Genomic DNA, 23,006 nt, shown 5'->3' with positions numbered 1-23,006 from the left:
ATATGTTATACAAATTTTAAAATGCTTATAACAATTAATCATTTTATGCTTTAAATGATTTTTTATGCACAAAATTCATTGCAAAACTAAATTTTGTTTCAATTTCTCTTACTATGTTTTGCAACTCTGCCTAACAAGAATAACCACCACAAAGAGGAGACAAAAAATCGTAAGACAAGTCGCTTAAATGTAAAACAGCACTAACACGTTGCGAGCAACAACAAATTTACGCTCATTGCAGCTAAGATCACCCATATACGTTAACGTGACTTCAACAACAATATTCGTATTCGTTGTTCTCATCTGTCGTGGTTTTGCAAGGGAAAGACTTTCTCAGAGAGATTAATGCACAAACATTTTGAGCACCATAGGCTCATTGAGAGCACAAGGGAGATCCAAAAAATTTCTCTGCCTCACTCTGTTGTATAGTTAGTAAGAAGCGATTAGTTACTCACCATTGTAGTCCAGTACAACTAGCTTTAAATCAGAGTGAGGCAGAGAAAATTTTTGGGTCTCTCTTGTGCTCTCAATGAGCGAAAATTTGTTGTTGTTCACAACGTGTTAGCATCTACACAGGCTGTGAGGGATAACAAATTTACGCTCACTTAGAGCAAATGGGCTCTCTTGTGAGTCACAATGCCTCCCCTTGCTTTAAATTGAATTTTTGGTAACTTTCGAGATTAACTTTGACTTATAAAGAGGTTTTATAATGAACACTAGGAGTTCATGAGAAAAACACATCTAAACAATTACTCTTACCACGTTGGACGCCATTATAAAGAATATTTATATTTAAAAAATTAATTACTTTAAAAAATACAATATATATTAAATATCAGACCTTCCTTGGGTCCATTAAAATTGCATAACTACTAGATTTAAAAGTATTCTATATGATTTTATAAAAAAATTAAATACTAATGAAAAAATAAATAAAAACGCAAACATAAAATCCATGTTGGGCGCCATTACAAAAAATATTTATTAAACATTTTCTCCAATGAACTGAAAATATTTCATAACCATAAATATTCTTAGCCCAAAACATTAAACAAAATGAAATCATCATGACTACGTTTTTCTTCAAATTTTATTATTTGCTTTGTGGAGACTTTTGTGGATAAATGGCCAAGATGCTAACAAAAAATACATTATTCTACTTTTTTCTCTTTTAAAGAAAACTTGACATCCGCCTTGGGCGCCATTACAAAAAATATTTTTTATATTTATAATATAATATATTTAATATAATAATAAAATATTTTTATAAAATATTTTTTAATATATTTATTTTCTCCATTGAAACCAAAAAATCACAAAAAACCAAAATCATCAGGACTACATTGGGCGCCAACAAAGACATATTTTTTAATTCCTTTTTCTAGGCTTTGTGCAGAATTTTGACGAAACATGTCCAAGATATAGAGGAAAAAAAGAATTTTTGTTTAATAAAAAACTTAAGTAACAGCACCACATTGGGCGCCACGAACTGCTGGTGGGAGTTGGGAAAAGCATCTCAGATATAAAAATATTTTATAGAATTTTATTAAAAATTTCAGATTTTCTCCTTTGCAGTTAGTTGAGAAATTGCAAAAATATATTTTAAACCTAAAAGAATCACAAAATAATTAAATCAAGAAAAACAGAAATATCATCACCCCGTTTGGGCGCCACAAAAAAAAAACTATATTATCTTCCTGCCGTTAAGAGGATTTTCGGAGAAACTTTTCATCACTGTCACATTTTAAAATAAAAATTTTGCCCACGCCATTATAAATTATATTATTAAATATCAGCACCACGTTGGACGCTATTTTACGAAATATTACACCTTTTTCTTCCTCTTTCTTTATTTCCAATTAACTCTTTTTCTAGGATATATTAAATATGATATGATACCATAAAGTATCCTGCATCTTATACTTCATAAGGAAGACAAAAACAAACAGAGCCACATTGGGCACCATATTTTTCTAAGACTTTTTCGTTGCTCTTCAGGGTTTAGAAAAAATTTATGTGGGGGTTATGGAACCCAATGCTTAAATATTACCCCTTGTTGGGCGCCATTAATTTTTAAATGGTCCTGTGGGTTGCACGCCATTTTTCTAAGACTTTTTCATAGCTGTGCAGACTTTAGAAGAAATATATTAGGTGGTTTTACAACCCAATGCTTAAAATATATCCGTTGTTGGACAGCATTATTTTTTAATAATCCTCTGGTTATTATTTTTTATAAGACATTTAACCATTGAAGGATGCACGTGGTAGAGTGTTAAGCATGGCCAACGTTCTTAGAAAAAGTCAGTAGTTCAATCCCTGATAATAACATTTTTTCAGTGGCAATTCCCAACATTTTCGTTTCTTACAGCATTAGACACCCCCGTCGGACCCAGCAACAAAAAATGAAATTCCACAAATATAGAATTTAATTAGACTCATTGATATGAGAGGTGAATCTTCGACCTATCTCTTAGTAGTTGTTCGCGAGAAATAGTTTTAGATCACCGTTTGAAGGATTCGTTTAGAAAATACAAATAATTGCAATTGCAAAAAACTGTTGGGCGCCATTGCGGAATATAGTCAATACACAATGCCGATTTTGATAGCCATATTTACTTTTCAAGGTTTCCGGTAAAGTTTCCTACATTATTGGCTGCAACATTATTAAAAAAAAACTTCAAAACGAGAATTTAAGTCTTCAGGACAAATTCAGGCCCCATAGTAAAAATAAATCTACATTTCTACTTGTTTGGGTCATGATAGAAAAATTTAAAAACAAAATTCGCAATTTGGGCGCCACTGAAAATATGTTCAATTCAAAACAATTCAAAATCAAATTATGAACGTTTAGTCCAAATTTACCAAAAATATGTTGGGCGCCACTGAAGAAAATTTGTAATTTACGTTGTTAAGTTTTTAGAGGCTAATTTTGAATAAATATCGTATGATTTGTTATTTCGAATACCAACTGTGAAAATACCTTCTTGCCAAAACTTTTCATAGGGAACATTGATTTAGCTATCACTACTCTAGTTGGCATATTTCCAATTATTCGTCGTTTCTTTTTAATGAATGATATTCAAAGTTCCCTTTGGAAGATCATGACGATTTTTTTCTTATATTTTTCCACAATTTCGTCTTCAGGTCGCATTCATTTTTGGTGCCCCCTTAAAAATTGTGATGATTTACTGTAGCTCATCATTCATTACATTTTTATACCCTACAATATGGAGAGGGTATTATAAATTTGTTTTTGTTTATTTTGTTTCCACTTCCTTCCCTACAAACTCACGACTTTAGTAGCGACCGAAAAAAACTGTTTAACGACAAAACGTGACGTTTACTTGCAGACATACAACAGCAACAACAAAAACTCATTGAATTTTAATTTAATAAATTTTTACGATATGTGAATGGAGGGAGAGAATTTATCATCAAGCGATCAATCTCAAGTACAAATCGATTGTAAGCAAACCGAAAGCAAAAATATCTTTACTTCAGTTATAGTTTTCATGCAAATTTTTGTCATGGGAAAATAAATTCGCCGAGACAGAAAATTAGCAATTATTACAGAGGGGAATAGCACACTGAGAAACTTATATTCCATGGGAAGTTTTGAATGGCGGGAATATAAAATATTTTTTGTTTTTTTATGTATTAAAATCGATCGACAAAATTCTGGGTTCAAATGGCTGATTTTAAGATAAAAAAATGAATACAGATGCATACTTTTAGGAGCAAATTTTGGCAAAAGCTGTATATATCTTTAAATTCCTAACTCACGGGCAACTAAAACATTCGCGTTAGTGCAATATGTGTACTATGGCAATGTCAATTTAAATTGCGGGTTTTATCAAAACAATGTCTGATGGAAATTTTGTCTTTTACGGAGGCAGATAAGCAGGCAGGCTTTTTTGCTGATCTTATTTCTGGTACAAATTATTCTTTATTTCTTTTATCCATCGTTTTCAATGCTTCTGGCTGCATTTTTGTTCCAATTTTCTGTTTACATGAAATTTCCATAATTCTATTTTATTGTTTCTCCTATATTTCCACGATAACAGCTGATAATAACATATATGTAAACTTAGTGTATACTTTTAGGCTCATATTCTTCAAGTTTCCCATTTAATTTATTTAAAAAATTTTGTAAAATCCAAAATACTCAACTAGATCCTGAAAATCCTCTTAAATAGTAAGTTTCCATTTCAAAAAATTATTGTTAGGATTCCTCTTATCCATGAAATCATCCGACAATTGCCATAAATATCTTACAACAAAGCGATTATCTGGTTCACATTACATTGGCTCACATTAAGCACTTTACTGTCCAACTAAATCGCCAAGAAAATCTTCTGCCGAAGATATTATTGTTTCAACACTTCAATGGAGAGTCGCTTAAACGGGGAGTTGTAAAAAACCCCATAATGATGTATTGCATTTTTGAGCCATCCATCCAATATTCTACCCCAAGTTATTACAACCGAGAGAAAAAAGGGGTTGAAATTCTTTTTCGCCTTAGACTTAACGAAGTGGCCACTTTAAGGCACTTAACTTGAAAACAAAAAGTAAATTTGAAAATGTCACTGCAATTTTGTTTGACTGAAATTGCAATGGCAAAATGTCTTGATATGTTTTTTGAGGGTAAAGGGGGCAGGGGCGGATTTTGTCAACAAATGTAGAAAAGTCTTTGTCGAATTGTTGAGATTTTCTCCTTTTGTTGCATTCTTCTTGTTCTCCTTTGGAATTTGTGCTCTTTTTTCGGTTACTTCTATTGACTTTTGTCAATATGAACTTGGCAACGAAATCATTTTTGTGTGGTGTAAAGATATGGGCGTTTCCCTGGAAGTTTAATTGGAAATTTTAAAGAGAAATGTAGGGATTCATTTTTACAACTTATCAAGTTATCATATCATCTCCAAATATATCAAACTTCAAGCAGAAATTATGCCATGTTTAGATGGACAAAGTCTAATAGCACATTTACATATAAACGGATTAAATATATCCACTGGATTTCAAATGTTAATTCCATTGGGTTTATGTCAAATAAATCCTCATAAAGAAGGTTAAACCGGATATGGTATGTAATGGGTATGGCGTTCAACATTAAAAGGTGGTCTTATTTCTGACGAAAATTTCCGCAAGGGGATATTCCTTGATTAGGAATTTAAAATATTTAGACTCGAAAGTATTGTTTATCTAGAACCGATCAGCTGATTAATAGAGAAAATAGAATAGAAAAAAGGAATACAGATGCATACTTTTAGGGGCATATTATATTAATAACAAAGTTCTTCACCGAACGACTGTTTCGATCAGCTGATTTTAATATAAAAATGTATGCAGATGCATACTTTTAGGGGCATATATTGCGCATAAAATTCTTTATGAAACGGCTGACGAAGTAAAAGGCAAACTTCTCTACAAAGTGATGTCTTTAGATACCCCGTTCGGACTCGGCATAAAAATTAATATGAGAACATATGTATGCATGTGTATGGCCTATTGAATAGGTTGTATACCTAATAAATTAAATAAGTCATGAAGATTATTCTAAAACTCGAGTGACATCAGAAACATCTGAGGATCCTCTGTTATACCTATAATCATTCCTACAGTCAATTCTTTTGTTCGTTCATTTATTTTAAGAATGTCGTATTTTCGGAGTAAGCAATTTTGGTCAGGAACGAACTAGTTCAATTGAACGATTCATTCAACATTTGAAATATTTATTTTATTTATGAAAACAGCTTTTGAACTATTTATTTTTATTTTATTTGTTTACCTTTGTAAGTTGAGCTAAAATGTCTCAACAAAATGCCCTCAGCAGGAAGTATGACTTATGATTTGCACTGTGGACATCTTAAAATAATGTACTTCGTTCAAAAAGGAACTAGTTCAATAGAAAGATTCATTGAAATAAGCTCTTTGAACAACTTATTTTACTTGTCCAACTGTCCAAAGCGGAGCTACAGTTTTGAGATGAGGTATTTTAGAGCAGCAGGAAGAATGACAGGATTTACATGTAGAAATATATAAAGCTGGTTAGTTCTCGGACGAACAAGTTCGATTGAACGATTCATTAAAAAGTGATTTTAAACTATTCACATATATTTATTCTATTTCTTTATCTTTGTGGTGTAAATCTACAGTTTAGAGTTGGGGCATTTTAGTGCAGCAGGGAGTAGAACAAATTTTAAAAGTTGAAAAAGTCAAAATGATGTTGCTTAGTTCATGAGCGAACTAGTTTAACTGAACAAATCGTCAAAAAGAGCTTTTGAACTACTTATATTTATTTGTTCAAATTAGACACATTTTAGTGCAGCAGGAAGTATGGCAGGGTTTACGATCCTAAAAAAAATTGTTTAGCCCATGACTGAACTAGTTCAATTGAAGGATTCCTTGAAAAGAGCTTTTGAGCAAGAGCAATTTACAAGGTAGAAATCTTAAATATTTCAAGAAGTTAAGATCACGAATGAACTAGTTCAATTGAAGTATAGTTTTGTTTTCAAATTTGACATGCGGTTTAGAGTTGAGAGTTTTAAGTGCGACATGAGGTATGTATGTCAGGTCTTACAAGAAGTAAATCTTAAAATAAAGTTGAACTAGTACAATAAAACTATTCATTGGAAAGAGCATTCGAACTATTTACATACAGTTTAGAGTTGAGGAATTATAGTACAACAGGAAGTATGGCAGGGTTTAAAAAGAGAAAATCTTAATATGTATGTTTAGTTCACAAACGAACTAGTTCAATGAAACTATCATTGAAAATAGCTTTTGAACTATTGTTATTTATTTTATTTCTTCAACTTTTTGATGTGGAGCTAATGCACTTTAGTCCAGCAAAAAGTGTGTCAAAGTCATAAAGTTCTTTAGTTCATCAATGACATGGTTTAATTGAAGGATTCATTGAAAAAAGGTTTTGAACTAGGTAAGTCAATGATATTGTTTATTTCAGAGTAAGCAATTTATAATTTTTCCTTCATACTCTTCTTAATTTTCTGAAAAACTTAATGATGACATCTTAAAACCCCAGCTCATTTGCCAGCTTCCTGCAAAATCTATATTTTTCCGTTTTTGATTTAGGTTACTATAGAAAATTTCGTAGGCCTAAAAATTTAATTAGAGCCATCCTCCACTTCCCTCCATAACCATTCGTGAACAAAACCAATCATTCATGAAGAAATTGCAAGGTTAATATCCTGATGCAGGATGATATTACAAAAAACAACACCCAACAAATCCGAACAACACACAGAGTAAACAAACAAATGTCGGCTGTCAGGCTGCAGCAACAGAAAATACGGGTGATTGAAACGCAATCCACTCTTAAACAACAAAGAAACACTAAAAAGAAATGTAACAACATAAAACTCCCAAGAACAACAACAAAGCAATGGGTAAAGAAGCAACAAAATATGTAATTTATAAAGAAGAAAAGAAGTCTGAAGTTTTTTATAATGACGCTGATGATGACGACTCTCATTGAGACTCATCATATGGGCCCCAGGGGTGGAAAGATGCTGCTACTCACAACACAAAAATACAATATAATAACCAAACAACCTAAAGGGAGTTTAAGAGCACATGGTTGTCTTTTTACAACAACAACAGAAATCCTTAAACGAACAGAACAAAAAAAAATCCATGACAAGTTAAAAGTACAAGAAATTATGTTCCCCAAGACCGGAAATAGAAGTTCTTTGGAAAAACTACCCAAAAAAAAACTAAAAAGGGAAGCAAGAAGCATTACAATTGCTGTAACAATTGCCTGAATGAGGATGGCGTGAATGATGATGTCTTATTTTTCTTATTTTCTGAGAAGCCTTTTTCTTGGAATTTTTTTAGACCAAATTTTCCTATGCCTCAACATCTTCGTCGTCATCGTGACAAAGACCAACTGTGTGGCGGTGTTGAAAATGTAATTTAATTTTTAAATAGCATAAGGACAACAAGGACAGCTAGACACAAACACACCGACATGTACAGCACACCGATGGACCACTTGTGAAATGTGAGTAGCAAACAACAAGCAGCAGCAGAAGAAGAAAAAACAACTCTGCTCCACTCAACAATATTATGGGAATTTTTGACAGTTTACCATACAATGTTTAGTTTCATTTGACAGTTGTGTGACATGCGCACTACAACTAATTGGATACTTGAAAATCAAACAAACACACTCACATTAAGGCATGAAGTGAGGAAATTCATAAACGAAATTTATTATTTGTTGAGTATTTAAAAAAGAATTTATTAGATTTGTTTAGAAATAATGTATCTTAAAATTGCTTTTAATGACTTTATTATTCGCCACTTGCTTCTTAAACACGGCTACTGTCGCAACCTTTGTCTTTTCTATGAGGCATCAAAAGATCAATGACCCACCCATTTAGGTTATGCTTGCTGCCAGCAAGCATTTATTTGTTCAACTTTGTGATGCGGAGGAGCTACAGTTTAGAGTTGAGGCATTTTAGTGCTGCTGGAAATATGACAGGATTTACAAGGATAATTATAGTCGTAGGGATTGAAGAAATAAAGTTGTTTAGTTCACGAATGAACTAGTTCAATTGAACAATTCATTGAATGTAACTCTTTAACTATTATTTATATTTATTTTATTTGTTCCACTTTATGAAACGGAGGAGATACAATTTAGAGATGAGGCACTTTATTAAAGCAGGAAGTAGGACAGGATTTGTAAGGAGAAAATCTTTAGAAAAAAGTTGTTTAGTTCACGAATTATCTAGTTCAAATGAACTATTCATTGCCACAGTTTGGACCTGATGCATTTTAGTGCAGCAGGAAGTATGTTTACGATCTTAAAATAAAGTTGCTTATACCCCGGTTACAATTAACCGGATTAACCCAGTGGTTTTGGATTTCGATGCGAAGCTACAGTTTGGAGTTGAAGCGCTTTAGTGCAACAGGAAGTATGGCAGGGTCTAGTGTGGAAATCCTAAACTCGAACTGTTAAGTTATCGAATAAACCAGTTCAATTAAAGGTTTCACTAAAAAGACCTCGTGAACTATTTATATTTATTTGTCCAACTTTGTGATGCGGAGAAGCTACAGTTTAGAGTTGAAGCGCTTTAGTGCGACAGGAAGTATGGCAGGGTTTACGATCCTAAAATAAAGTTGTTTAGCCCATGACTGAACTAGTTCAATTGAAGGATTAATTGTTTAACTTGCGATGAAAAGTTACAATTTAGAGTTGAGCCATTTTGCTGACAGTATTTACAAAAAGGAAATGTTAAACAAAATTTTTAGCTCACCATTGAACTAATTCAATTGAACGATTCACTGAAAAGAACTCGTGAACTGTTTATATTTTTTAGTTTATTATTTATTTTAATGCGGAGCTACAGTTTAGAGTGCAGTCATTTTGGTTCAGCAGGAAGTATTTCAGGGCTTAATCCATATCTACATTAGGCAATTTTCCTTGCGGCAATTGTCAGTTTGATTGGGAGAGAGGTGAGGCAAATGGTAACATTTTGTCTCTCAACACCCTCTCACCGACAAACTGACAATTGCCGCAGGGGATATTGCCTATTGTAGATATGGACTTAAAGTTGCTTATTTGATAAAAGAACTAGTTCACTTGAAGGATTCTCTGGAAAAAGCTCGTGAACTCTTTAGATTTATTTTATTTGTTCTACAGTTTAGAGTTGAGGCATTTTAGAGCAGCAAAAAATCTAACAAAAGTTACAAGGAGGATCTGAGAGAAGTTTGTTCACGAATAAACTAGTTCAATTGAACGAACAAATTTTTTAGCCAAAAATCGTCCAACTGAAGTTTTGTGACGCAATATTGCCTATTGAGTGCCGAATACCAATGTTACATTTTCATCGGTGGCACGACATTTTCTGAGTTTTTCAGCAAAGTCGAGTCATAAGACACACCCTTGGGACTCGGCCCTAAAAAAGGAAGTAATAAAATAAGACTCTCAATTTGATCCTTGGTATGCTATTCCAAAATCCTGAATCCTTTGGAAATGTTGTATTTGTTTGTGACTTTGCTTTTGCTGTCCGCGACACTAAAGATTTTCCATTGTGGTTAAGATCAGACGATTGTGCTTGCATGACAAAACCCTGATTTTATACTCCCCTAACCATTCTTTGATAAGTTTTTGATGCATATTTGGGGTTATTGTCATGCTGAAACACCCAAACAAGGAAATCGTCACGTTTTCCAAAACATTTTTGTAAACAAACCAATCTATTACTACCTTTATTTCATGAATAGGCCCAACTCTATGAAAATAAAAGCAGCCACACTCCATTATTGACTCTACTCCATGCTCACAGTACCCTTGTTATACTGAGGCTTGCGTCTTTCATTTGTTGGTCTTTTCACCGTACAATTTTTCGTGGGTGGGCTTTAAAATTGAATTCATCCCATTCCAATTGATATGAGCGTTTGTCAAGCCTGCATATCTTTCCGATTATTTTAAGAAATAAATTACTTTTTGGTGGCTTCGGGGCGTGCAGACCTGCTTCCATAGATCGTCCACGCGCTGTTCTTGACAATTCTCTCACCAATTCAGTTCAACTCTTGAATGGGTGTTTTTTTATATTTCTCACAATTTGTTGATCTGCTGCCTTCCAACTGCTGATCCAGTTGCATAAAACCGATTTATAACTCGAGAACTCGCTCTTTAACCGTACTGTTTGTCGATAAAGTAAACATCCATCACTCAGTCATTCCTCAACAAACAAATATGCATCTCCACAATTCTGCTCAAATAATCGCCAAAATTTTCCTCGAAATTTCCGCAAATATTTGTGTTACAGTTCAGCACCATATTAAATTCGCTTCGTTACACCATATTCATTCAAATTTGTGGCAAATTTACTCTAAATATCTGTGAATAGCTACCTAGAAATCAGCTATTTTCTTACGCGACTTCTCTTAAAAACACTGCAATTCGTAGTCACATGTTTGCTAGACGCAAATACAATAACGAAAACAATAATAACAATAAAACGCAGCCCAATATTCTATGAATCATCCATTCCATTCTCCACATAAACGAAGCTATTGCAGTTCGTCCGTCACTGCAATAAATAAAAATTTTTATGGAAAACAAAAATTGTTGTTCCTTTATTTCAAACAAAACGAACGATGAAACAGAGAAGAACAACCCATACGGTGACGATACAAAACAACGTGCTTAGAGAGAGTGTACGTACATAAGATGAAGGGTGGTTGGTGGCTGGAACAGGGAAGAAGTGTGCAATAATCGCTATGACTGACTTCTATACAATGTTGTGTCGGCAGGCTGGCAGAGCGCCGACATAAGGCACAAAACATAGAGAAATGTTTTTGGGAGTATATTTAGTAAAGAAAACTTTTCACCCATGTACACACCCTTTTAAACAGGGGTGGTGGAACTTTTCAAACATCGCCAAGGCGCATACACACAAGCGAACACCGTAGCAAACACCTATGCAAAAAAAAACTCCAAATGAACAGAAGAGAATGTACAACATTCGCATTTGAAAAACGCACATGTACAAGGAGAGCAAATTGGGATTAAGGGTTGCCATAGGGGTCTTAAAATTAAGCATGATATAAGGAAAAACAATATTGTTATAAAACCAAATTCTAAAGCCTGTAATACCCCGTTTATATATAACCGGATTTAACAAACCGACTGGGTTTTAAATGTCAATTCCATTGCTTATATTTCAAACAAATCCTTATAAAGAAGGTTAACCCTTCAAAAAGCTCTAATATAAACAGCATATTAGGACAATTCCCATAGACTAAATGAGTTGAAGAAAGCTCTTCGAAGTAGGCAATTCTCTTTCAATTCCTGAAAAAGATTACAGAATTCAGTCGAAATATTGTGAAACAAAATACCTTAAAAATCAACTTTATTTAACTCCGAAATATTTATTCGGCAGCTGAAGAAGATCGACCCTGTCACAGTGGTACAATTATTAGCCCAACTTTAAAAACCTGATAGATATTTCCGACAACTGAATACGAGCGATTGCGTCACCATGATATCACCGAAAGGTATATTCAAGAACTGAAGACTTTATTCAAATCCGAAAGATTTATCCATCAACTCAAGAGGAGCAACTCTGTCACCGTGGTACAATTATTGGTCCACCTTTATTAAAAACCGAAAGAATTACAGAACAACTAAAGAGGAGCGACTCGACATTATTAGCACAAATATTTATCCATCAACTGAAAAGAGCAACTCTGTCACCTTGGTACAATTATTAGCCCAACTTTAGATTTATCCAGCAACTAAAGAGGAGCGATTCTACCACCGTGGTGCAATTATTAGCCCAACTTTATTAAACTCGGAACGATTTATCTATCAACTGAAGAGGAGCGACTCCGGCACCGTGATACAATTATTAGCCAAATTTATTAAAATCCGTCAGTCATGGTGGTAGAATTATTAGTCCCAACTTTTTTAAAAACCGTAAGATTCATCCAACAGTTGAAAAGGAGCACCTCTGCCACCGTGGTACAACCATTAGCCCAACTTAATTAAAATTGTAAAGATTTATCTATCAACTGAAGAGGAGGTACTCTTTCACCGTGGTACAATTATTAGTCCATCTTTGTTTAAACCCGAAAAGATTTATTCGACAACTGAAAAAGAGCGACTTTGTCACCGTGGTGCAGTTATTAGACCAACCTAAAACCCGAAAGATTTATTCAACAACTGAAGAGGAGCGAACATAATAAACATCAAACCATTCACCTACATGGAGTCAACCTAGAGTTATCTTCAGAAGCCATCATTCTGGACCACCGTAAAAAAGATAAGTCAAGCAAAGCACCAAGAGAATTCTAATAGGAATGTATTCCAGCAAGAACTTCTAAGGTAAGAGCTGGGGACTGAGACTACAGGTTATTCATTAAATTTTTACGACCATTGTACAGTCAATTCATGCCGATCTCTGGTGTGGTGTAATGTCTTGGACAAGACATCGTATAAAATTAAATATCGTCCAAAGAGTAACATCAATTCTACGAAGATCACTCCAAATGCTGCCCAAAATATGCTACTGGATCTCGTAGTGCAGAACTGGTATCCAAGAGCGAACTTCGGCTCAAGGAGCAAAATTTACGGCACAGTTCCGTACCACTGGAATCGTGGGAAATCACTGATTAAATTCACCACAAATAAACTTCGACCCAATTAATGTACACATACATACCTCACCGGGAGGTCTGGACCCACAACTCCCAACGTCTATGGTGAAAACTGGAACCGGAACCACGATCTAAGGCTCACATACATAGAAGATAATCAAGCTAACTTTAAATAATTCATGTTCTACTCTCTCAAATCTGCGGCAGTTTTAGATTGTAAGAACGCCTTGGGGAAATGGCGGATGAACTGGCGATTCACGGAACGGAGTCACACAATCTAGCAATCAATAGCTCGGTCAAACCACCTTTTGTGTCACTTCATGCGACTTATTGAACAACGCTATCGAGGTAAGGCAAGCCAGATTTGGTGCAACGAACCCAGTTGCAGGGTTTCCAAGACAATCACTCAAGAAGTCCAACCTAAAACTCTCAGTCGGAATAATCACGGGCCATCGCAATATTAGACCTATGTCTTGCAAATGGGAAAGAGAGATTGCTGACTACTGCAGGCTATGTGAACATGAAGAAATTAAGATAATTGAACACTTAAGTCATCGCTAGATAAGTGGATGACTTTCTTGCTTAAGTCATTGGATGGAAAATGTGGCTAAAATCTTTAAAATGCCTTTAATCCGAAGTTGTCCTCATGTCGAAGCTATACCAAAACGGAGGTCGATATGATCCATCTTCAAACATAAACTAAGTGTGGAAAATATATAAACCAAATCGGTTACTCCTTTCAAAAATCATGGTTAGATGGAAACGGACATTTTTGATCTCGCCATTTTTGTTACAAAAGTGAAAGTTGTTTTCTTTGGGAACTCCATAAAGAGGGTAAATACTCTTAATGGACATCCCAAAAAAATGTTTCACTGTTGTGATAAGAACCGCGAGAACTATCCGAAGTAAACTTTAAATTTACCTGCGAGCAGGTCTCCAAAAAATGCGGGGTTTTGTGAGGAGGTATCGGAAGGAGTGGACCGATAGAAGAACTTTAACGATACGCAAAGTTTAGACCATATAGGCTTTTTACAGAATGTGGGTAATTCCTCAGAAATTATGGACTTGCCCACGATTTAAATTATGCCGTCGTAATAGGTGTTGCGAGAAATAACTGCTGTAAAAAGTTCGAAACGATCTGAAAAACGTTCTTAAACTGCACTTTTACTTAAAATTTTGAGCCGAAGGAGTGGATCGAAATATACCTTACTCTAAGTTTGGACAAAATATTACGAGGGGGACGTTTGGATCAATTCCGTTTATCTGCTCGAGACTACAAATTGTCTGAAACGGATTTCGTCAGAAAATACTTCAAAAATATTTCGATGAGACATATTTTTTATCGTATCAACGTTCATATACCCTCCATATCCAAAAGGCTAAGGGTATAAGCAATCGAGCTGCAATATTTGATGGGAAGATGGGATCGGATGTCTCCCCTTGTTCTTTATTTTTTTTTTTTAATATCTTGACATATTTGCATTTAAAGTTATTAACAACACATGGAATTAAATAAATTAAAGTAAATTTAGTAAATTTTCCTTCATTTCATTGCTTAGTATCATACATGGCAACTCTGTTCGACTACACACACAACCAAACAAACTGAAATACGCAGCAGTTGATGAAGAGACTGCTAGACACCAAACCACCACCACCATCAACAACAATTGCAAACATATTTTGCCAAGGGGGGATGTAAAATGAAATGATGCCAAAGAAAAACAAGGAAAAATCAATAAAAACCAGGAGGAATTTTCATAATTTTCAACAGAACTTCCTTCAGAACCCCAGAATGTTAATAAAATTCTTCTAAAAATTCACAATTTTCATAAGAAAAGTCCTTTAGACACCCATACATGGACAACTATGAATGGGAACCCCACCAATACAAATGCAAACAACAAAAACAAATATATGGTAAAAACCCTGTAGGAAGTGTGGGGTCATGTGTTGACATGTCGCCACTTTGTCTACTAATATGGTGACAAAGTCAACACTTTGTCACCAGGTTGTCAACTATTGATACCTTTACCTTAATAAGAAGAAGAATTGTGTATATTGACCGATGATAGCCCAACGAAGCATCTTTTTTTTAATTTTCTTAATTGTTTGGCGTAAAATAATTTTTGCGGTTGGTGAAAAAAGTGTTTTTGTAAAAATCAATAAAATATCGTGAAAACTAAAAGCATATAATTTCAATAACAAGTATGAGCAAAAGAAAATATAAAAGACATGTGAAAATTAAACAATTCTATAGCACGAATTCTGAGGCGACTAACAACATTTGTGGTGAAATTTTGACAATTAGACATTATGTGGAACCTTTAGAGAAGATTGTGGAGCCTGATGTATATATTGTCCCGTCTCGCTGGAAATACTGAATGCAACTAAACATAATAATGAATTACAATGTTGAAGAATTATTTGGAAAAAATCGATTGTGAGATTTTGCCAATGTTATACAGCTATAATAGGCAAGCAAATTTAAGGACATATTTTTTATTTATGTTTATTTATACATGTTTATTCTTTCCAATTCCTAGATGTTATATCAACATTCAGCGAATCGCCTGATAAAACGTTAAGTGCAACAGAAGAAGAACTATTTTAAGCAGACAAGTCATTGGTGCGACTTGGCCAAGAAAATAAAACGAAAACGTTTTTTATTATTTATATGTTAAAATGTTTAAGCAGCCTTGAAAACATTGTCTTTATTTACTAATTTTTACTTATGTGGAATCTTTGGCTTAGCCATTTAAAAAGATAAAAATACTGTAATACGCAATTTGTACATTTTTAGCAGTTTCAATATTATTAGTTTTATTCTTTAATGAAATATAGTATTTAAACAAATGTGTAGCTTGATCTCCTTATTAAACGTACTATATAGCTGTTTTATCTATGAAAAGTTCCAAATAAGCTAAAAAATTTAGTATTGAAAATCTGGTACTATTGACTCACTACCTCCAATGTCTATACTGACTCACTACCTCCATTGTCTATACTGACTTACTACCTCCAATGTCTATATTGACTTACTACCTCCAATGTCTATACTGACTCACTACCTCCAATGTCTATACTGACTCACTACCTCCAATGTCAACACATGGTTCCTCAGGAACTACTGACTTACTATTGACATACTAGTTCCATTGTCAGTACTGACTTTCGAATGACACGTTCATACAAAATGTCTATAGGAAATTACATTAGTTGTCTACAGTTTGTCAGTAGTACTGTTGACAATGTCAGTAGTAAGTCAGTATAGATTCACTATTGACATTTCCTACAGGGAAGGAACACTAAATACGGAAAAACACCACCCTTAAAATTGCAAAGCAAAGGAAAAAGTTTCGCTGTATTTGTCGGACAATAATGATGAGCTATGTATTTTTTCCAACAAAAAAGAAGAAGAAGCTGAAGAAAAGGATGCTTCTTCTTCTATATCATGTACTTTTCACAATTACAAAAGCCAGAACTCTGTCTCGGTTTATATGCTTACCTTTATTTCTTTTTGCAGGAAATTGTAATCCACAAAATTCTTGAATAATTTTCCTATTATTTAACGTTGGATATATTCCTCTTTCCACGGGGGGTTTTGGAAATTTAGTAGACAATATTAACACCAAAAATTGCAATGGGTTAAACTGCCACTAATCCAGGGGGGTGGCTGGTTTATCCAAGTTGCAATTTTTCCACAAATTTTCCACTTTTAACTTAAATTATTTCACACTTTTTCTTTCTGTAAACCTTTCTTCACCTTTGATTTTCAGGGGGATTCTTCTTATTCCACTTGGGCGGAACAAAGCCGTAGCTTATTATTCACTGATAAGATTTTTTAGATTTTCGATTTTATTCAAGCACCCACGACGTTTTAATGACCGGTTTTATGAATTATAAATGATTTCAAGATTCTTGGCGAAAAAACGCTTAGCTCTCAAAATACGGCGACGATATGAGATGTCGATGACGATACGCTAAAAATGTAGACAAAATTTTCAGTAAATTTCAAATAAAGTAAACGTTTGTCTGTCCGTATGCACCATGAATCCCCAAAATTCTCCACCAACAAGCAACAATAATAACCCATCCAACCCGTAGTCTGACGACAACGTTGTAGTTGGGGAGGTTTTATTTTGGCTTGAGTAGAGTAAAGAATACAGGGTGTGTTTGTATGTGTGCTACAATGACCGTTAAAAACTCCCGTTTACCTCACGAAATTAGAACGTTACCGTCCGATATCCAAACGATGACTGCCAGCTGTGTGTCGTACAAAACTCGTTTAGACCTCAAATTTCCCTTGGCGTTGAAAATTTCCCTTTGTTAGGGGAAATATGGGATATTTTAGTTATTGTTCGGCGTTTGTGTGCTTAGCAGGTAGGGGTATTTTGGGTTATTTTAGTTATTGTTGTTGTTTTATTTTGATTATTGCTATTCGCACGCCGGCTGTTGGGTATTGCGCATGTTTTGTTCGGGGGTTATTGTTAAGCTGTGGTGCCGTACAGGTTTTGAGATTTTACACCTGTTGAATACCTGACTGAGTTGAAGTGAAGATTGAGGTTTGCGTGTGTATGTACGGATTTCGGTGTATGTGGGAATAACAGGAATGGTAGACAATATACTAGAGGTGATTATAAGAATTCAAAGAAGGATTTAACACGAACGCAAAGGAATCTTGTCACGGGAATGTTGCAAATAATTTGAAAAACATAAAATGTTTTATGACCGTCACACATGAGAGAAATAGGTAATTACTCAAAATAAATCGGTGCCACAAAAAGATACCTTTGTATTTTTCTAGAAGGCTAAATCTATCCTCTTGGGCATAAAAATGCTTTCACGAGGAAAGTGGTTAGGCATTTTTACTGATTTTAAAAATAAATATTTTTTGAATTATTTTTAGAAAGGTAGAAAAACATGGGCAAAGGAAAGGTAGTAGCGCTAACTCGAGACCAACTTTGGCGCCCAACGTTATTAAGATTCTTATAAGAAAATGGGGCATTAATCCCAACGGACATAACTCCCAAATCAATTCCACATTTTATGAAGGACATAACGCCCTCAATGTCCGTCATAAAATCGGACATAAGTCCCGCCAAACTAATTTCCCAGAAAACTACTACCTTGCATTTGCCCTCACGTAAATAAAATAATAAGTAAAAACTGGTCTTCATTTCTTCCATCCTTCTGAGTGCTGAGTGCTACCAGACACGACCATAGGTTGAGGATAGTGAAAATCACACTAAATATACTGGGCGCCTGCAGATTAAGTAGCCATGGGAAATTTGGCATACCTAGGTGCAGAGTCTCGGAGTAAATGTCATGGGTCGAACATTAAAATTAGTAGCAGATACCTATTAAAAAATCAAAAGAAAATCCGCAAAATCAGGTCCGACAGTAAACAGCGATAAAACCAAACCGACTAACTGTGGTTCTATCTAGGGAAATCACTTGTTATACGAACAAAGTAATACGAGTATTGTCACCTGCCTTTGCACACCTTCAAGTTTTCCGCGGACCAAAAAAGTTACTATGACTGATCGACTTTCCCTAAAACAAAAAACTAAAAAAGGGATAAGGTTGTGGTGCAGGGCCTAAATAACCCTGTCAGCGATCGTGAACAAATCTCTCTTACAGATGTGGTTCCTCGGCATTTTCGGCAAGAACACAACAAAATTCAGGAGAAGATATAGAAGTTCAGGGGGCGTTCAGTCTTTGAACGAACCATCAGGTACAGGGACTCTGACTCCGAATCCGACAGCAATAGCCACACAAACAAACACTGTCGCGAAAATATCCATTGAAGAAGATTTTTACAATATGATGGTCAACGAGAGTATCAACAACAAAAAATAAGCAGCTGTCCGAGGCGACGACACAACGACAGGCATTTAAGAAGAACTAGGTTTGGTTGAACAAAAACAAAACAGCAGTATGTTCCTAAGGTGGTAAAAACGCTCTCTCCTCTCCCTCGGAAGCGGCGAGGGTATAATGTCTCCCGAAGTACAGAACACTGCAAAGCCACCAAAGAAGAAAAATAGGTTCACGTCTTCAAATGCTCCAAGTAAACCTCGTCCAGCGAGTGAAAATTTGGGGGGAGGCGGTAATTTTTTGGGTGCAATATTTTTGGTGTTTGTGGGGCAAGTTTATTTGGGGGTGGGATAAGTTTTTGTTTGGTGTTGGGGAGGGGGAGGGTGCAAGTTTCCCCCCTCAACTTGCTCGAATTCGAGAAGAGATTCACTCGCGAGTGGAATTCCAGCGAGTATTCGGAGCTCTGGACAAATTACAATACAGGGCCGGACTGTGTTAAGCGGTAATCGACAGCAGGTAGAGGGTCTGGTAAGCAACATCTAAAAAAATCAACAATGAACTGTTGGACTAAATTCTACAAGGGTGGAACAATTCGAAATCATCAGAAGCAATACAAATGGGGACCTATTGGTGTTTTACTTACCTGATCAGTCCGACAAAGACTATGGACAAATGCCGTATATTTCAAAACAAGCAAGAATCGGCATACCAAACATGACAACCAGGAGGTTAAATCCTCGAGCGACCTACAAAAGGGAGCCGAAACCACCAGCGACTCCCAAGAAACCAGATTACTGGAGGACATGTGATTGAGGTTATCCAGAAAAACCTCCAATGGAGTGGAACAGCAACTAAGAGCTTGAAATTAACAAATGTAATATATGTATGTACCTATTGATTTCATTCATAAACCTTGAACTGTAATCAAGTCGACGAAGAACCTGTGCGATATAATATGCCACAAAAAACTTTTATTTTCTATTCTCTCATGTTTCTAGGCAGAAACATGTGGATCGATGGAACCCTAGCATAAATGCGTGCTGGAAACCGTGGTTACACAAATGAGTCGATGTTAGGGGGAGAACAGTGCTTTATATTGAAGAATCGGAAACAAAAATCTCTCTGACAGGCGACATATTACAGAGTATCTGAATTGGTTTAGTGCTAACTCGAGACCAACTACTGTTAAGGTCCTTGCGGACAGTAAAATAGCTATAAAAGCCAATCCATAATTCTTCAAAATTTATTATCCAAAACACCGCTTAAAATAGAGACCACCTTTTATAAAAACCTGGACTTAATTGCACTTTTATGTAGGAGGTGTATGATGGAGTGGTCCTACACATTGAACAACTGGCTTCCTCTAGAAAAAAGTAGTATTGTGGAGTAAGTACCTGCAGAAATGGACATAATCCATCTTCAAACGCGATCTACGTTTGGATGTCACTTCTTACGATAGTTATTTCAGTTGGTCATCGTAGGATTTTTGTTTTTTAAACTTTCGGGCCACTATGTGAAGAAATATGGACCTGGCCACGAAACAACAATTCTCCAACAGCTCTTAATCTACACACAAGCGAATATTTTGAATCTTTGCGGGGATATACTCAATGGAGTTGTCCGATATAGCCCATCTTTGAACTTGATTTAAGTTTGAGAGAAATATTTCGATGTGCAAAGGTTGGATTAATGTCACAGTTATAGAGTTTTTGAGCCATTATGCCAGGAACAATTCGGATACTTAATTCGTAAGTTATTGGGGTCATTTTAGTTAGCGCCGTCACACAGCGCGAAATATTGGAAATTTAGTGGAACACTAAGCAATATTGAAAGTACATAAAATTAATTAAATTTTTATTGAATTCGTTTGGCGATTTACTCCGCGGAAAGACTTAAAAATGCACTTAAAGTTGCACTTTTGTTTCATAATTTTATATACCCTCAGCATGTATGCTATCGAGGGTATATACACTCTCATACGGTTAAAATGTGCCTCATCGAAATAATGGTTTTAGACCCCAAGTTTGTTTGGACGAAATCCGTTTCAGAAAATTTGGAGTCGATTTATCAATGTCCGTTTGGTAATATTTTGTCCAATCTTAGTTTAAGTTCGAAGATGGGCCATATCGGTACCTCCCCCACAAAAGTTGGAAAATGTTCGGAACCACTCCTTCGGGTTCCTCCCATACAAAAGTTCAGTTTAGGACCTGCTCTCAAATCGCATTGATTTTTGTTGTAAAAACTTGTAGTTGTTGCCCCCATTACGGCAGTATAAGTTTTATCAGGGGCAAGTTCATACCTCCTGAGAAAATAACCCGAAGTTATAAAAAACCTCTATGACACCAAATTTTGTGGTTGGAGCGCACGATAACTCTAGAACAGATCAACCGATTTGGTTCAAAATTTGGCTTTAGTAATATTTTGTCCAAACTTAGTTTAAGTTCGAATATGGGCCATATCGGTCCACGCCCTCGAGCACCACCCCCACAAAAGTTCAAAATTTTTCGCAAAAATTATGCGCACGATAACTCTCGAAGGGACTAACCGATTAGGTCCATACTTTGCACATCGTAATATTTCTACGAGATATAGATCAAGTTCGAATATCGATTACTTAGGTCCACTGCTTCGGGTAAGTTTGTTCAGGGGCAAGTCAATACTTCCTGGCTGAAGCGCACGATGACCCTCGAATGGATAAACCAATTTGGTTTGAATTTGTACAAACATAAATCAAGTTCTAAGATGGGCCATATCGGTCCACTCCTTTAGGCACCTCCCCCACAAAAGTTCAACACTTTTCACTAAAATGGTGCACAAGATAACTCCCAAAGGTAGTTACCGATTTGGTACATACTTTGAACATCGTTATATTTCTACGAGACATAGATTAGGTTCGAAAATCGGATATATATGTAAACTCCATCGGGAACTCCACACACAAAATTTCGAAAAAAAATTCAGTTTAAGGCTGCTATCGCATCGCTTTGATCTTTGTTGTAACAACTTGTATTCGCTGTTATTACGAAAGTACGCGTTTTTTTCAGGGGCAAGTCCATACTTCCTGAGAAAATAGCCCGAAAGCTGTAAAAATTATCGATATTATGTTTTTCGTGGGCAAGTACATGCTTTTAGACCAACTGAAATGACTGGTGTGTACAATATCTATCAAGAGGAATGACTCCCAAAATATGATCCACTTCCAAAATGTACCACGTACCCATTCCTTCAAGTACATCCCCCGCAACACTTTTTAGCTTTGCTGTAAAGCAGACCAACCAAATTTTGGTGTGTGCATTCGTCAAAATTCGACGACACATACAAGTGGAAAAGGTTTGAATTGTTTTCGCAGACACTTTCGTCGGAGTTGTATGAGGTTGCCAAGGAAAAACTTTTCATTGAAATTTTTTCTTTGCTTACCTTTATACTTCGAGCTGACGATTGATGTTTGGGTATAAAAAGTTTCTTGTTGAAGAAGTTATTGAAAAATAACTTCGGTGGAGAATATCCACAAACAAGAAACAAGGGAACTGATGAGATCCAGTGGCGTTGATCGAAACTATAGTTTTCCCCGCCTTACCCCTTGGCCAACAATGCCAAATCTTTCCCACTAATAAAATAGTTGTTTTAAAATATTAAAACAACAACAATGGGATTAAGCCAGACTATTTTGAAAAAACAAAATTTCAACCCAAATATATTTTTGGGTCGACAAATTCCAAAAAAGGCCACAAAATCCGTAATCAGTATATTCGATATTGCCAACAGATTCAATTCACACAGGCTGAGGGTATATCTCTGTCGTCAAAGCCTACCGATATTTTTTACTTGTTTTTTTTTTTTCTAATAAATATATTTTCGATTCATTAAAAAAATGGAGTGACGCAGATAAATGGTAAGTGGACAGCGGAATCCTATGCAAATGCATATATGGTTAGGATGGTCGTAGAGAAAATCTGATTAGACAGAAGCTCGTTTTATTACAAAATAAACCGAATTAGGCCCAGAAATTTTTGCATATTCTGCATTTCGCGCATATTTTGACATATTTGTACATATCT

General features: G+C 35.3%; 1 protein-coding gene across 36 annotated transcripts in view; it reads right to left on the bottom strand.

Annotated features, from left to right (window-relative positions):
• Positions 1 to 17,396, bottom strand: part of Dscam1 (Down syndrome cell adhesion molecule 1) — a 255,910-nt gene extending 238,514 nt beyond the window's left edge. For 33 of the 36 annotated variants that reach the window (XM_073956045.1, XM_073956041.1, XM_073956055.1 and 30 more), the window contains exons 1-2: positions 17,349 to 17,392; positions 16,898 to 17,114 (exon numbers count right to left, since the gene is read on the bottom strand). The gene's annotated coding sequence lies outside the window, so the exon portion shown is untranslated. Of the gene's footprint in view, positions 1 to 16,897; positions 17,115 to 17,328 lie in introns of all 36 variants that reach the window. The other 3 variants (XM_073956048.1, XM_073956049.1, XM_073956059.1) reach the window with 2 other exon arrangements.
• Positions 17,397 to 23,006: the final 5,610 nt, after the last annotated feature.

Source organism: Musca autumnalis, unplaced genomic scaffold (assembly GCF_047663935.1).
Source record: "Musca autumnalis isolate F117 unplaced genomic scaffold, ASM4766393v1 scaffold_5, whole genome shotgun sequence".
Lineage (NCBI taxonomy): Eukaryota > Metazoa > Arthropoda > Insecta > Diptera > Muscidae > Musca > Musca autumnalis.
Note: the sequence above shows the minus strand (reverse complement) of the source record. Positions and strands in the feature narration are given on the sequence as shown.